General features: G+C 39.9%; 1 pseudogene; it reads left to right on the top strand.

Moving 5' to 3' along the window:
• LOC148043644 (uncharacterized) overlaps positions 1 to 13078 on the top strand; it is a 138923-nt pseudogene that overhangs the window by 99085 nt on the left and 26760 nt on the right.

Below are 13078 nucleotides of genomic sequence, written 5' to 3'. Positions count from 1 at the left end.
CCGCCACCCGCCTTCCCTATCTAGGGGCTCCTCCAGCAGAAGTAGCAGAGTCACGTCGAGTGCTGCTCTGCCTTCCTCCGCGCTCTTCCCGCCCGGACGCCCAAAGCCTCCCAGCCCGCCCAGCCCGGGGCAAGTCAGCTGCAGTGCAGCGGGCGGCGATCCCACACCATCTGCCCGCTCATTCGCCCCGCCAGTCACTTATTCTGAGTTCGGAGAAGAAGCGGCGGCCCCAGGTGGCTCTTTTCGCAGAGGCTTTCCCACGGCTTGCCCAGAAGTGGGGCTGAAAAGGCAAGCTTGCTCCCCCGCCCATCCGCCTGCTCACTCACTACGCTACCCTGCCCATGCAAGCGGCAGCGGATGGGTGGGGGAGCAAGTTGAAGAAGGCGCCAAAATTAAGCGGGATTTTTTGGGAATGGCCCGGGACGCATGAAAAATTATGAAAAGTAGTGCCTGTCCCGCCAAATGCAGGACGTCTGGTCACCCTTATATATATGCTGGATTGCCTTAGCAAGCTGATGGTGCTAACTGCAGGATCGAAATTGAAAAAAGGGGGGAAAATCATTTTGATTTTACTAGAGGTGGTGATAGTTGTAGGCTAAACAGTGACAACATGGCATTAAGTAATTGATACATAATGAATGAATTGTGCAACATAATAAAATAAAAAATTATTGTTATGTAATGAATTAAATAATAACAATAAATAATACAACATAGTCTAATCCGAAGGCATGTTATTTATTTAACTATAAAAAGTACATTAAATTTCAACCCTTGTTAATTGTATTCCCAGGATCAGAGTGCTTGCACATTAATATGAAGAACTAGCAAAAACAGCAATTTTAGGGGACTGTTCAACATTTTTTTTCAAAAATCAAATGTCCTGAGAAAAGAAATTAAAGAGGAGAAAGTTTTCTATTAGGTAAAGAAGTTATAGATTAGAATAGCTTGTCATCCTAAAGCTGGAAAAAGAAAAGCTAATCAAAACTAATAATTACTTCCAAGGTAACTACAGCAAAATGAAATTACTCTATAAAAATAACATGTGTTCCTGAATACAGTAGCATAGTACTACACTGATTGACTGATTAAGTGCCATCAACTCAGTGTCAGTGTCTCTTAGCAACCACATAGATTTTATCCAAGATGAAATGTCCCTAACCTGGTCCTTCAGATCTTCAAATGACACACCATCTGTACTCTAACTGACTGCATTTACCTGTTCACTTGTTTCTTCTCTTCTACCTTTCCCAGTACCAGAAACTTTTCTAGACATATATTCACATAATGTGTCCAAAGTATGTTAATTTGAGGCTGGTCATTTCTGTCTTGAGTGAGAAACTAATAATACATTACAACAGAGTTATGTGAGAAGAGTAATTTTATAACAGTTTAACAAAATTGAAAGTATTCAAAAAGCAGCAATGCAAATTATTCTTGACATTATTTTTAGTTGATCATTTTTAATGCTCCAATAAGTCCTAACAAATCTGTATTCCTCCATGGTCACCCAGAGCTGCTACAAACAAAGTTACATTTCATGGTTTAAATTGATTATTTTAATTATAAGAAACTCATATGTGTTATCCACACATTTCAAACCTTAAGAGTAGCATAGAATATCTAACACTTTATACTATCTTTGTAAGTTATTGACTACCTTTCATGAGTGTAAGTTGTAAGCCACACAGCACATAATTAACCTGTGGAATTAATTTCCATAAGAGGACGTAATGGCACTAATGTACATTTAGATTGGTTCTAAAAGAAAATGTGCTGAATTAATAGATGTCAGGTTTATTTAGAGATGCTAGCCTTATGACTGAATAATACCTATGGGTTAGTGTTTGTATTCTTTCTTCCAAATAAAAGATAAAGCTTTTCACTTACAGCAAAACTATATATATATATATATATATATATATATATATATATATATATATATATGTATATGTATATGTATATGTATATGTATATGTATATGTATATGTATATGTATATGTATATGTATATGTATATGTATATGTATATGTATATGTATATGTATATGTATATGTATATGTATATGTATATGTATATGTATATGTATATGTATATGTATATGTATATGTATATGTATATGTATATGTATATGTATATGTATATGTATATGTATATGTATATGTATATGTATATGTATATGTATATGTATATGTATATGTATATGTATATGTGTATATGTGTATATGTGTATATGTGTATGTATATGCACATGCACATGCACATGCACATGCACATGCACATGCACATGCACATACATATACACATATACATCAGTGACGTTCGGTGAGGCTCAGCTGGGCATCCTTTTGCTAAGCAGCTCAGCAAGGCAGAGGTCGGCCTCGGCGGGGGGGGGGGAATTTGCATCGCAGGAGCAGCCAAGCGCCCGTGTCTGCAGCAAAGGCGCTTGGCAGCTCCCGCAATGCAAAGTGCCCCGATGCCCCCGATGCCGCCGCCCGCCTGCTGCCCCGGCCTGCGGCCGCTGCTTCTCCAGGCTCCGCCACTGGAAGTCCCGGATCGTCTCTGGTGGAAGGCTGGGTGAGAAGTGGAGCGAAGCTTCTCCGCGGCCTCCCGGCGTTGCGCAGAGGCTCTCGCAGGAGCACATGCCAGCGGCCGGCGGCCTGGAGTGGCCCCGGCTGTGAGACAAGCAGCAACGGCTGCTTTAAGCGCTGCCACTTGTCTCGCAGCCGGGGCCGCTCCGGGCCGCCGGCCGCTGGCACGCGCTCCTGCGAGAGCCTCTGCGCAGCGCCGGGAGGCCGCGGAGAAGCTTTGCTCCGCTTCTCACCCAGCCTTCCCCCAGAGGCGATCCGGGACTTCCAGCGGCGGAACCTGGAGAAGCAGACCGGGGCAGCGGGCGAGCAGCAGCGGTGGGGCACTTTGCATCGCGGGAGCTGCCAAGCGCCAGGTCTGCAGCAAAGAGCGAGCCTCGTCCTTCTCCCCCACTCCTCTCTCCTCTGAAGCATGCCCTCCGAAATAACCCGCCGAACGTAAGCGTGCTCAAGAAGACATGATTGGCTGCTTCCAGATCAGGAGGCGGGAGAATTAGTGCCTCTTTTGCATCTGAACTTTTTTGCCTTTCTTAACTTTTAGAAGGTGAAAAATTCCTTATGGAAAAGAGGCCCCGAGTTCTCTCGCCTCCTGCTTTGGTTAACACTAAGCAGACACCAAGCCACTGTGACCTGGAATTTGGTAGCAACTATCTTGGCTTTAATTATTTTAAAAAAATATTTAAATTTCTTTCTTTTTCCTGAGGAGACTGGTGAGGCTCCGCCTCTCTTGCCTCTAGTGACTGCACGTCCCTGATATACATACACATACACATACACATACACATACACATACACATACACATACACATACACATACACATACATACATACATATACATATATATACACATACATACATACATACATACAGACAGACAGACAGACATATATAATATATAAGCATGTTCTAAATTATATTCAAAACTCAAAAGCATTCTTGGAAATAAGATTTGCTTGAGTCTTGCACTTTGTTCTGCATAATGTTTGAATTAAAATAATAAAATATAAACAAGCATCCATGGGAGGTTTATTGGAGATGCAGGGATTTAATATCTATCGTTTATAATTCATGGACAAATGCAGCCTATGCTGCCTGAGTGTTTTTTTCCAGGTTTCAGATCAGAAGGTTCCTTAGAGATGTTGCACTTCTAGTGAGTCAATCATAAATTTTAAGCATGTTTTGTTTGCAATCTTGAATTAGTTAGACTTGTTTTATTTCTGTTTCATTTTTAATGTCTGCTTTCAAAATTCATGTGCATCTTTTATTATCCAATACTATATTAGCATTATATATTGCAATCTATCTTGCAATGGGATCTTCTTAGACTATTATTACTATTATTTAAATTTCTATGTTGCTTAAGTCTCACATATTCTAAGTGTGTACAAATTATTTGAAACATGAAAAAAATGAAACAAGAAAAAAATCAAGAAAATAGAGAATGGCAGAGATGACAGAATAACAAACCATGTAGAAATATAGGAAAACAACCTGGCTTAAAAGGAGGTTAGAGCCATCCTTATCAAAGGCATGAGTGAAATACCAGCAAGTTGGATTATTGCGCTTTTAGGCATAACTTTATTAGAAAGGGCAGGAACTGCAATCAAGAAAGTGTACTCCTGGGCATTGTTTAATTGAAAGGACCTATGGAACGATCTTCCCGTAGAGATCCGGATCCTTACCATTCTTCTGGCCTTCCATAAAGCCACTAAGACCTGGCTGTTCCAGCAGGCCTGGGGCTGTTGATTAGTATCCAGCCCCACTCTAACAGCATGCATGGTATGAAATTTTAATACCTGTATCCTTATTTTAAAATTTTTAATATGTGTTTCTTTTGTCTTGTCTGTAAGCCGCCCAGAGTCCCAAGGGAGTGGGCGGCATACAAATGTTAATAAATCTAAATCTAATCTAAACCTAGGACTTGTAATCCTATCACATTGAATCAACCAGTCAGATACTATGGGAATTAGGCAGTCCCTCAAGTAAGTAAACCATATCCCATGTAGGGCTTTATAGGTAACAACCAGCACCTTGAATTGCACTCAGAAGCAAACTGGCAGAATACAGCTTGCTAAGCACAGGTGTTACATGGGCATATTGATGAATGCCCATTATGATCATGTTACTGCATTCTGATTCAGTTGAAGCATCTGGGTGGTCTTCAGGACAGGCCCATGCAGAGTTGCAGTAGACCAGCTGTAAAGTGCCAAGGGCATTAACAACCCTCTGAATAACTCCCTGATCCTGGAAAGGGTGCACTAGAGGACACTTATATGTAGACTGTGTGCTTATGCAGCTTGTGTATCCAATCACACTTGGCCAATAAAGAATTCTATTCTATTCTATTCTACTCCTACTCCTACTCCTACTCCCACTCCCACTCCTACTCTTTTTTCTATTCTTTGCATAGACCTTCCTGGCCACGGCTACCACCTGCTCATTGAATAGGAGCTGTGAATTCAGGATCTCTAATTTGTGCACCATCAATAGGGAAGTGCCATCTCATCCAAGGTCAGAAATGAAATATTGAGGATTGAGAAGGCCCAAATCTCAGTTTTGGTATGATTGAATCATAGACAGTTCCTCCCATTTAAAACCCTATGGCTCCAAACTGAACAGCTTCCCTTTTCTGTGGAGAAGCAGAAAGATATAATTGGATATCATCACCTTAATAATAATACTCACCCCCAAAGTTGCAAACAGAGAACCTAGGGAAAAACATTTTTAAAAAAAACAGAATAGAAGGGATTCTTGAAAAGCTCAGCAACTGTTTACATAAAAATTTTCAGATTTTCTGTTGAAGTGAAACCAACAACTTTATTCCCTGACTATTTCCAATAGAGGGGTTCTAAGAGCGGATACATTCTAAAATTGCAAGTTGAATTCTCAAGTGAAAACTCACACTGTATTATAATTACTAAGTGGCAGGTATAAATATTCATTGGACATGGATCCTATGAGGCTCAAAAGTTCTTATCAAAAGAACACACTGCATTAACTGCATTCTTATACATAGGCATTCTATACAAAGCTAATATTGATTTAATTGTCTATCTTGAGCCCTACAATTAGAAAGCACTCAGGATTTTAATTCAGCCCTGTTTAGGGGACAATAGAAAAAGTGCATATATTGAAAAAGTATTAATGGGTATCTCTTAATTGAAGTAATAGGTATAAATGTTAATCAAATACATACAGGTGAAACTCAAAAAATTAGCATATCGTGGAAAAGGTCATTTATTTCAGTAATGCAAAGCAAGATAGTTCAAGCTGTGATTTGTCATAATTGTAATGATTATGGCGTACAGCTCATGAAAACCCCAAATCCACCATCTCAGAAAATTAGAATATTACATGCAATCAATAAAACGGAAGGAAGCATGAAGTGCTCCAAAATCTCCTGGTAGATAGCTGTGTTGACCCTGGTCTTAATGAAGCACAGTGGTCCAAAGTCCTGTTGCTCCTTGGTCCAAAGTCCTCTTTTTTGATGAGAGCAACTTTTGCCAAAAGCACCAAAAACTGGTTCAATGACCATGGGATTACTGTGCTTGATTGGCCTCTCCATTCTTCCTCCATACTCTGGGTCCTTGGTTTCCGAATGAGATGCAAAAGTTGCTCTCATCAGAAAAGAGGACTTTGGACCACTGAGCAACAGGACTTTGGACCACTGTGCTTCATTAAGACCAGGGTCAATGCAGCAGTCTACCAGGAGATTTTGGAGCACTTCTTGCTTCCTTCCACAGACGAGATTTATGGGGATGATGCCCACACTGCCAAAAGCACCAAAACCGGGTTCAATGACTGTTGGATTACTGTGCTTGATTGGCCAGCAAACTCACCTGATCTGAACCCCATAGAGAATCTATGGGGCATTGCCAAGAGAAAGATGAGAGACATGAGACTGAACAATGCAGAAGAGCTGAAAGCCACTATTGAAGCATCCTGGTCTTCCATAACACCTCAGCAGTGCCACAGGCTGATAGCTTCCATGCCACGCCGCATTGAGGTAGTAATTGCTTCAAAAGGGGCCCAAACCAAGTACTGAGTACATATGCAGGCTTGTACTTTTCAGAGGTCCGATATTGTTCTGTGTACAATCCTTGTTTTATTGATTGCATGTAATATTCTAATTTTTTGAGATGGTGGATTTGGGGTTTTCATGAGCTGTACCCCATAATCATCACAATTATGACAAATCACGGCTTGAACTATCTTGCTTTGCATGTAATGAGTCTTATCTCATATATTAGTTTCACCTTTTAAGTTGCATTACTGAAATAAATGAACTTTTGCACGATATTCTAATTTTTCGAGTTTCACCTGTACTAAGCTTTTGTGGAAGAAGTTATAGAAATAAACTTAATGATTAACTTTTTAAAAACTTTCAACATTCACTGCTTATTATACACCTTCGCAATGCTAAGCAAGGTTAGATAACTATAAATACATGCTGGCTTATATTTTTGTCAGATTCACAGACAGCAAGCACTAGAACCCCATCTGACAATTAGATCTGGCCCATCTGTTTGTGTTTCAATGTATGTCTATTCTAAGAAAGAGAGCAATAAGCAAGTTTAAAAAGTCCTCAATAATTTTAACTTTTTCTCCTTTAGGGGAAAAAAATCCATAAGAGCTGACCCAAATGAAATTGCAGTTTTTTGTGAGACTTTTTTTTAAACAAACCAATAATTGGCCAGCTGGTAAAGTTCCCTAAAGCTATTCTAAAATACAAATCCTTATCGTAACTAAATGTTTCTTGTCCTATTATCTATTAAAAGAGCAGGATCATCACTTAAAGACCCAATATTGCCTGACAGAAATCTTATAAAACATGCCCCAGAGCAAAGAAAAACACACTTTTCTATATTCATGTGTCTGTACATCATAACTTAATTTTGCATTTTAATAATTACTTTTAGACCCCTATAAACATCTAGAGATTTTTTTAATCTTTTTTCTACTAAACCTGCTCCTGTTCCATTTCTGTTATTTGTTTTACCCAGAGAGACATGGTATAGAATTGCTGAAAGATCGCAACTATTCTACCTAACAAAATTGTGCCTGCTAGCACCAATTCTGGAGAATTTCCAATTTCCTTAATATAATGTTTTTTCTGCTTTTGTGAAAAATCTCAACACTTTTAATGGGTGGTGAATTAAAAACACTGTGATCTGCTCAAAGAGAAAAACAGTGATATTGTCACAATCAGTTTCCAAAGCATAATCAGCAATTTCCATCTAACAAAACTTTAGGATCTGAAGGATCTATTAAAATCTACTGAAGTTACAGCTGAAGTTACAGCTATTTTTCAGGATTTGCTTTGCTCAATGGAGGCAGAGTCTACCTTAAAGCATGGACAGATTAATATTGTAAGACAGCATGCTGACTGGAGAATGCTGGGATTTGAAGTCCACATACCGTATATACTCGAGGCCGACCCGAATATAAGCCGAGGCACCTAATTTTACCACAAAAAAACTGGAAAAGTTATTGACTCGAGTATAAGCCTAGGGTGGGAAATTCAGCAGCTACCGATAAATTTCAAAAATAAAAATAGATACCAATAATGCCATTGCCCATTGAATAACATATACAGCCTGCCTGTGCCCATTAAATATACAGTAGCCATTGTAAAAATTTGCTCTGCATAACAAATTATTATGACACAATACTGGTGTATTCAATGAAATACTTCATTCACCTCATGATGCTGATGTCCCGCTGTGATGATGATGTCCCGCCTCCTATGACACACGGCACAGTGATTCCTATCATTGGATCACTGTACCAGAGGAGGTGGGACATCGCTATGTGGCTGCTTGCCATAACAAGGAGGAGGTGGGACATTGTTGCAGAGCGGCAGGAGGGGGAGGAAGGGGAATCGTAAGATAGCCCTGCATTACATTAGAACGTGAGGAGGGGGGATGGTGCGGTGCATGCTGCGCGGCAAACTGACACAGAGGGAGGGGAAACTCAGGGGCGCTGGGCCATTCACGAGCGTCACCCAGCGCCCCTGAGCGTCGCCCGGCCCCTTTTTCTCCTCCATTTCGGACAAATTTTTCACTGACTCGAGTATAAGCCGAGGCGGCTTTTTTCAGCTCAAAAGTGGGCTGAAAAACTAGGCTTATACTTGAGTATATACAGTATCTCAGTCAATCTTTATATAAAGAAAAAAAGGGCAGTGAAAAACATACACAAATAATGCATAATAAATAATCCCACTGTCACACCACTGGTAGTAAATAGATTATATGTGGTCCCTTGATTGTTTTGAATCAAGAACCCTGTAGATGTTCTGACCTAGGCTTCCTGATACAGTAAAATGCACATGATTAAGTCCCAAAACTCTTTTTATTTCAAAGGCTATGAATTATATTCATTCACAGCCCGTAATGAGTTCCAAATAGTAGTAAAGAGTTCTGTAGCAGGCTGCCAAAGTCTGCCAAAGTTCAGGATAAGGCTGATAAGCACACATCTTTATCTTCTTGGAAAACGTTGCCAAAGACTTTATTAGCAATTAGCTTGGCAAGGTCACATGGAACAAAGTGTCCAAAAGTATTTTCAGAAGGTAAAATGACCAGCATGAACCAAGTTGCTTCCTGCAAAGGCTCATGTGTCTTTAGCCCTCCTTTATGTCCTATGGGAGAGTCCAATCACCTTCAACCCTTACTCCCGAATAGTCTCTTCTGTTTTAACTGTTCTTGCCTTCTGGCAGTTCTGCACATGCATGCAACTGGGAACAGGGAGAGCCTGTTTCTTTGCCTCACTGCTGTTCGACTCTGGAGGCTCTGGAGGCAGCACATAACTCCCAGATGGCCCTGGCCGCTCTCTGCCTCCGATGCATACCCCTCATCTGAGTCTTCCCCAGATTCCAGGACTGGCCCATGTTCTTCCCCAACCTCTTCGCTGTCCAACTTTTCTGCGAGGTCCGCAGACTGCTAGAGGACCACAGCAGTAGAAACTATAGCTCAGAAACAGATAACCCATTGCTCTGAAAAGTGCATATGGAATTGTTGTGACTCAGCAGACATCTCCTGTGAGTATTTTCGGGATGCAAGATTAACAATGCAGCTGGGGCTCGTTAGTGGTGTCTTCTGGTGATAAAAGGACGGATGGTGCCACGCCCTGGTTGCAGGAGTCAACATTCACTCGTTTCGTTCAACATTCATTGATCCTAGGTCGTGGTTTATTTGTGAGAGACACTTGGAGAAGTGATTTGCTTTCTGTAACCCTGATTCAAAGAGACACTTGGAGAAGTGCTTTGCTTTCTTTTTGGACACCTGGTTTTGCCATAAGAGTTTTGTTTTGCATTCTGTCAGAGACTTTGTTTATGTTTATTTTTGGGCTCGCAGCCAGTCTGAGTCGAGGACTGATAAAGTTCTTTCCTTTTAAGTTTGTCTGCTTGTCGTCTGTTAACGAGCAGAGAAGGGGGGACAGAACATGGAATTATAGTGAGTTGGGATTCCACAAGATTGAATACATGAGAAAGTTACCAACAGAAGGGCCAGTCACAAACACTCCCCTATTGAAAGACAGAGCAATGAGATAACTCTGCCTAGTACTTGCTCTTTCTTCTATGAAATATGGCATGGTTCAAAACAAAACACAGGATTACAATTGCACATTTTTATTTTGTAAGCATACCTTTGTGAAGCACAGAGGCATTGTTGTAAATGAGGCCAACACTTCACTTTGCAATTTGCTAGATACGCATCTAATCTTTTTTAATTAGTCAGGGAGCTATTGTGGATGTATTGGTTGTGTTGCTTATCTCTATTATAAGTTAATCAAACTTGGGTATTATTTCCTATCATTTTCTACCATCAACTTGCTGCATCCAAACTATAGAGAACTCATCCTAAAGTAAAGCAAATAATAATTTACATAGTTGCTTCAAATTGTGTTTGAAACAAAAAAGAACAAACCTAAAAAAGGGACAAATCTGGAAGAAGGATTTTTTTTTAAAAAAAACTCTAATTATTATTTATGCATATAACTTTGCTTTACAAAGGAAAATCCCTGAGCAAAACTAAGAAAAAAAACCACAATTACATCTAAAGGACAGCTTTCTGAAAGAGGAGACTATCTTTTATAACAGTGATGGCGAACCTATGACACGCGTGTCAGTGCTGACACGCATAGCCATTTGGGGTGACACGCACAGGATTTCATGTGATTCATCCTCGGCTCCTGCACGGCCGCCGAGGATGAAAGAATCTGTGCTGGAGGAACGGGGGGGCGGGACGTGTGATCTCCCCCGCCCACACTCACTTACTGTATCGCCGCCGCCCCTTTCTGAGCGCAGGGGCTGCTGGTAAGGCGTGCGTGCCGTGCGCACACACGTCATCAGCGCGGCGAGGGAGGACCCGCAGGAGAGGAGCGCGGGAACAGTGCGCGCCTCTCTCCAGTCAGGCCGGCACAGAGAGTCTACTTCTGGGACTGTCGGTTACGACCGCACCACAGCAGGGAAGTAGTTTAAACTATAAATTGCGCAAAATTATGTTTTTGTCGAAGTGACACACAACGCGAGTTATGCTCGATTTTTTGCCGATTTTTGACACACCACGCCAAAAAGGTTGCCCATCACTGTTTTATAATAAGGGATGTAATAAGGGATTGTATTCATAAGTTCAAAAGAGTTTCCCTAAAATTTTAGATTCATGCTAATTATGTTGTTATAGAAATAGTATTACTTAAGAAATATGGTCAGAATAATAGAATACGGCAAGAAGTTATAAAAATATTTTTCACAATTTTTTTAATATTAACCATTTATGAACTTCAAAAATAAATTATCTAGCTTTAATGTAAAAAGAAAAAGTATTAAGTCGCTGTACTCACCAACTTGCCTCATTGTTTACACATTGGCATTCTACATTCCAGTCATATTTAATCTTCTATTTGGACTAATTAAATTAAAAAAGAAACCTATCATCCTTTGTTGTGATACTGCAGAAATGAAACAAACTGATGACATGAAGGAAGGCAGAGGACAGTATCTGATTCCCCATCTCTAGGATCTACTAATCCAGGAGTGTCAAACTCATGGCCCATGGGTCAGACGAGTCACATGCTGGCCATGCCCACCCTCAGTTTAGTGAAGGGGGAAAAGTTGTGATATGTCACGTGATGACAATGTGATGTTGTGAGTTTGACACCCTGTACTAATCTTTGTTCCTCTTACTGGCAGAATCCTTGCTCTTGACTGCATTTTAAAGTTTTTGACCTCCATGAAGATTTCAATAGGACTAACAGGCTAGACCTCCCAAATTAAACCTTTTCCATTGTTATGAGTCTCTCTATGTGATTATTAGTGTGGGAAGACAATGAGTAAAAATGTCATCCTGTTCAATTCTCATTCGAGTTGTGGGGTTTTGCTTTTTTTGAAACTGTTCTTTGAAAACATCCTTCTAAGCACTTCAAAACATTCTGAAATATGTGGCATACTTGTTCCTTTAATTTGTTCATCACTGACACATGGACTGCCTCACAAGCTGCCTTTGATTTACTCTATTTTTACTTAGAAAGCATGAGAAGTTCAATCTCTGTAATGCAATTGATTTGTGCTTTCAGGCATATCTTGTCATATGGTAAGCATGAGACCTAAAAGCAGCCAAAGCATGTGACTTTTTCCATGTCTCTGTTGAAAACCTTTTGAATATTTCCTACATTTTGATTCACATCCATACATAAGTAAAAGCCCAATTTAAAATGCAGCAGTTAGTGCTAGCTGACAAATGTTTTCTCATCTTTAGCACTGTTGGACTCTTACTTATGCCACATGTTCATCTTGGGATCTATATGCTTCTAAGTATGTTCAATCATCTCACAAGGATATATATTATCCTCTACTCTTTTTCAGGAGATTAAAAAATTCCAGCCAGTTATTTCTGATACATAAACAAATAAATTATTTTTACAAATTTTTATTTCCCCCAGAGTTAGATTAAATGTCAACATCAAAGGGAGCAAAAGCAAAAAGCATTTAAAATGTTATTCAGGTATTAAAAAAACAAAAAACAATTTGCCAATGCTTTAGAAATGAAGTTTAAGGAAACGTAAATATTTAGAAATGGAGAATCTTTACTGATGTTCACTAATTTAGTCATATTCATTGAACCCCAAAAGCTTGAGTTTCTCTATTTATCCCAAGGAAGGGAAAAAAAAAGGCTGAGTACAATGTAAAGAGAAGGGAATTCAGTATATACTATCATTATAGTATGTATTATATTTAGTTGGATAATCCTTTGTATATAGGTAGTCCTTGACTTATGTCCATTCATTCAATGACATTCAATTTACAATCTGTGTCTAAAGTTAAAGCCATTGCAGTGACCCCATGATCATGAGTGTTCGGCAGCTCACCATACTTATGACTGCAGGGGCCCTTCAACTTTCCTCAACCACCTATCTTCCCCCATCTATGCCCTTTTGGCCCCCAGAATCCATGTTTTCTGTGAGTCTAGCACACTTTTTCTTTCTTCTTGCT

The sequence above is a fragment of the Thamnophis sirtalis genome, unplaced genomic scaffold (genome assembly GCF_051295495.1).
Source record: "Thamnophis sirtalis isolate CommonGarterSnake01/CBP01778 unplaced genomic scaffold, rThaSir2_p1.2 scaffold_11, whole genome shotgun sequence".
Classification (NCBI taxonomy): Eukaryota; Metazoa; Chordata; class Lepidosauria; order Squamata; family Natricidae; genus Thamnophis; species Thamnophis sirtalis.
The sequence above is the reverse complement of the archived record's forward strand: the minus strand, read 5'-3'. Positions and strand labels throughout refer to the sequence as shown.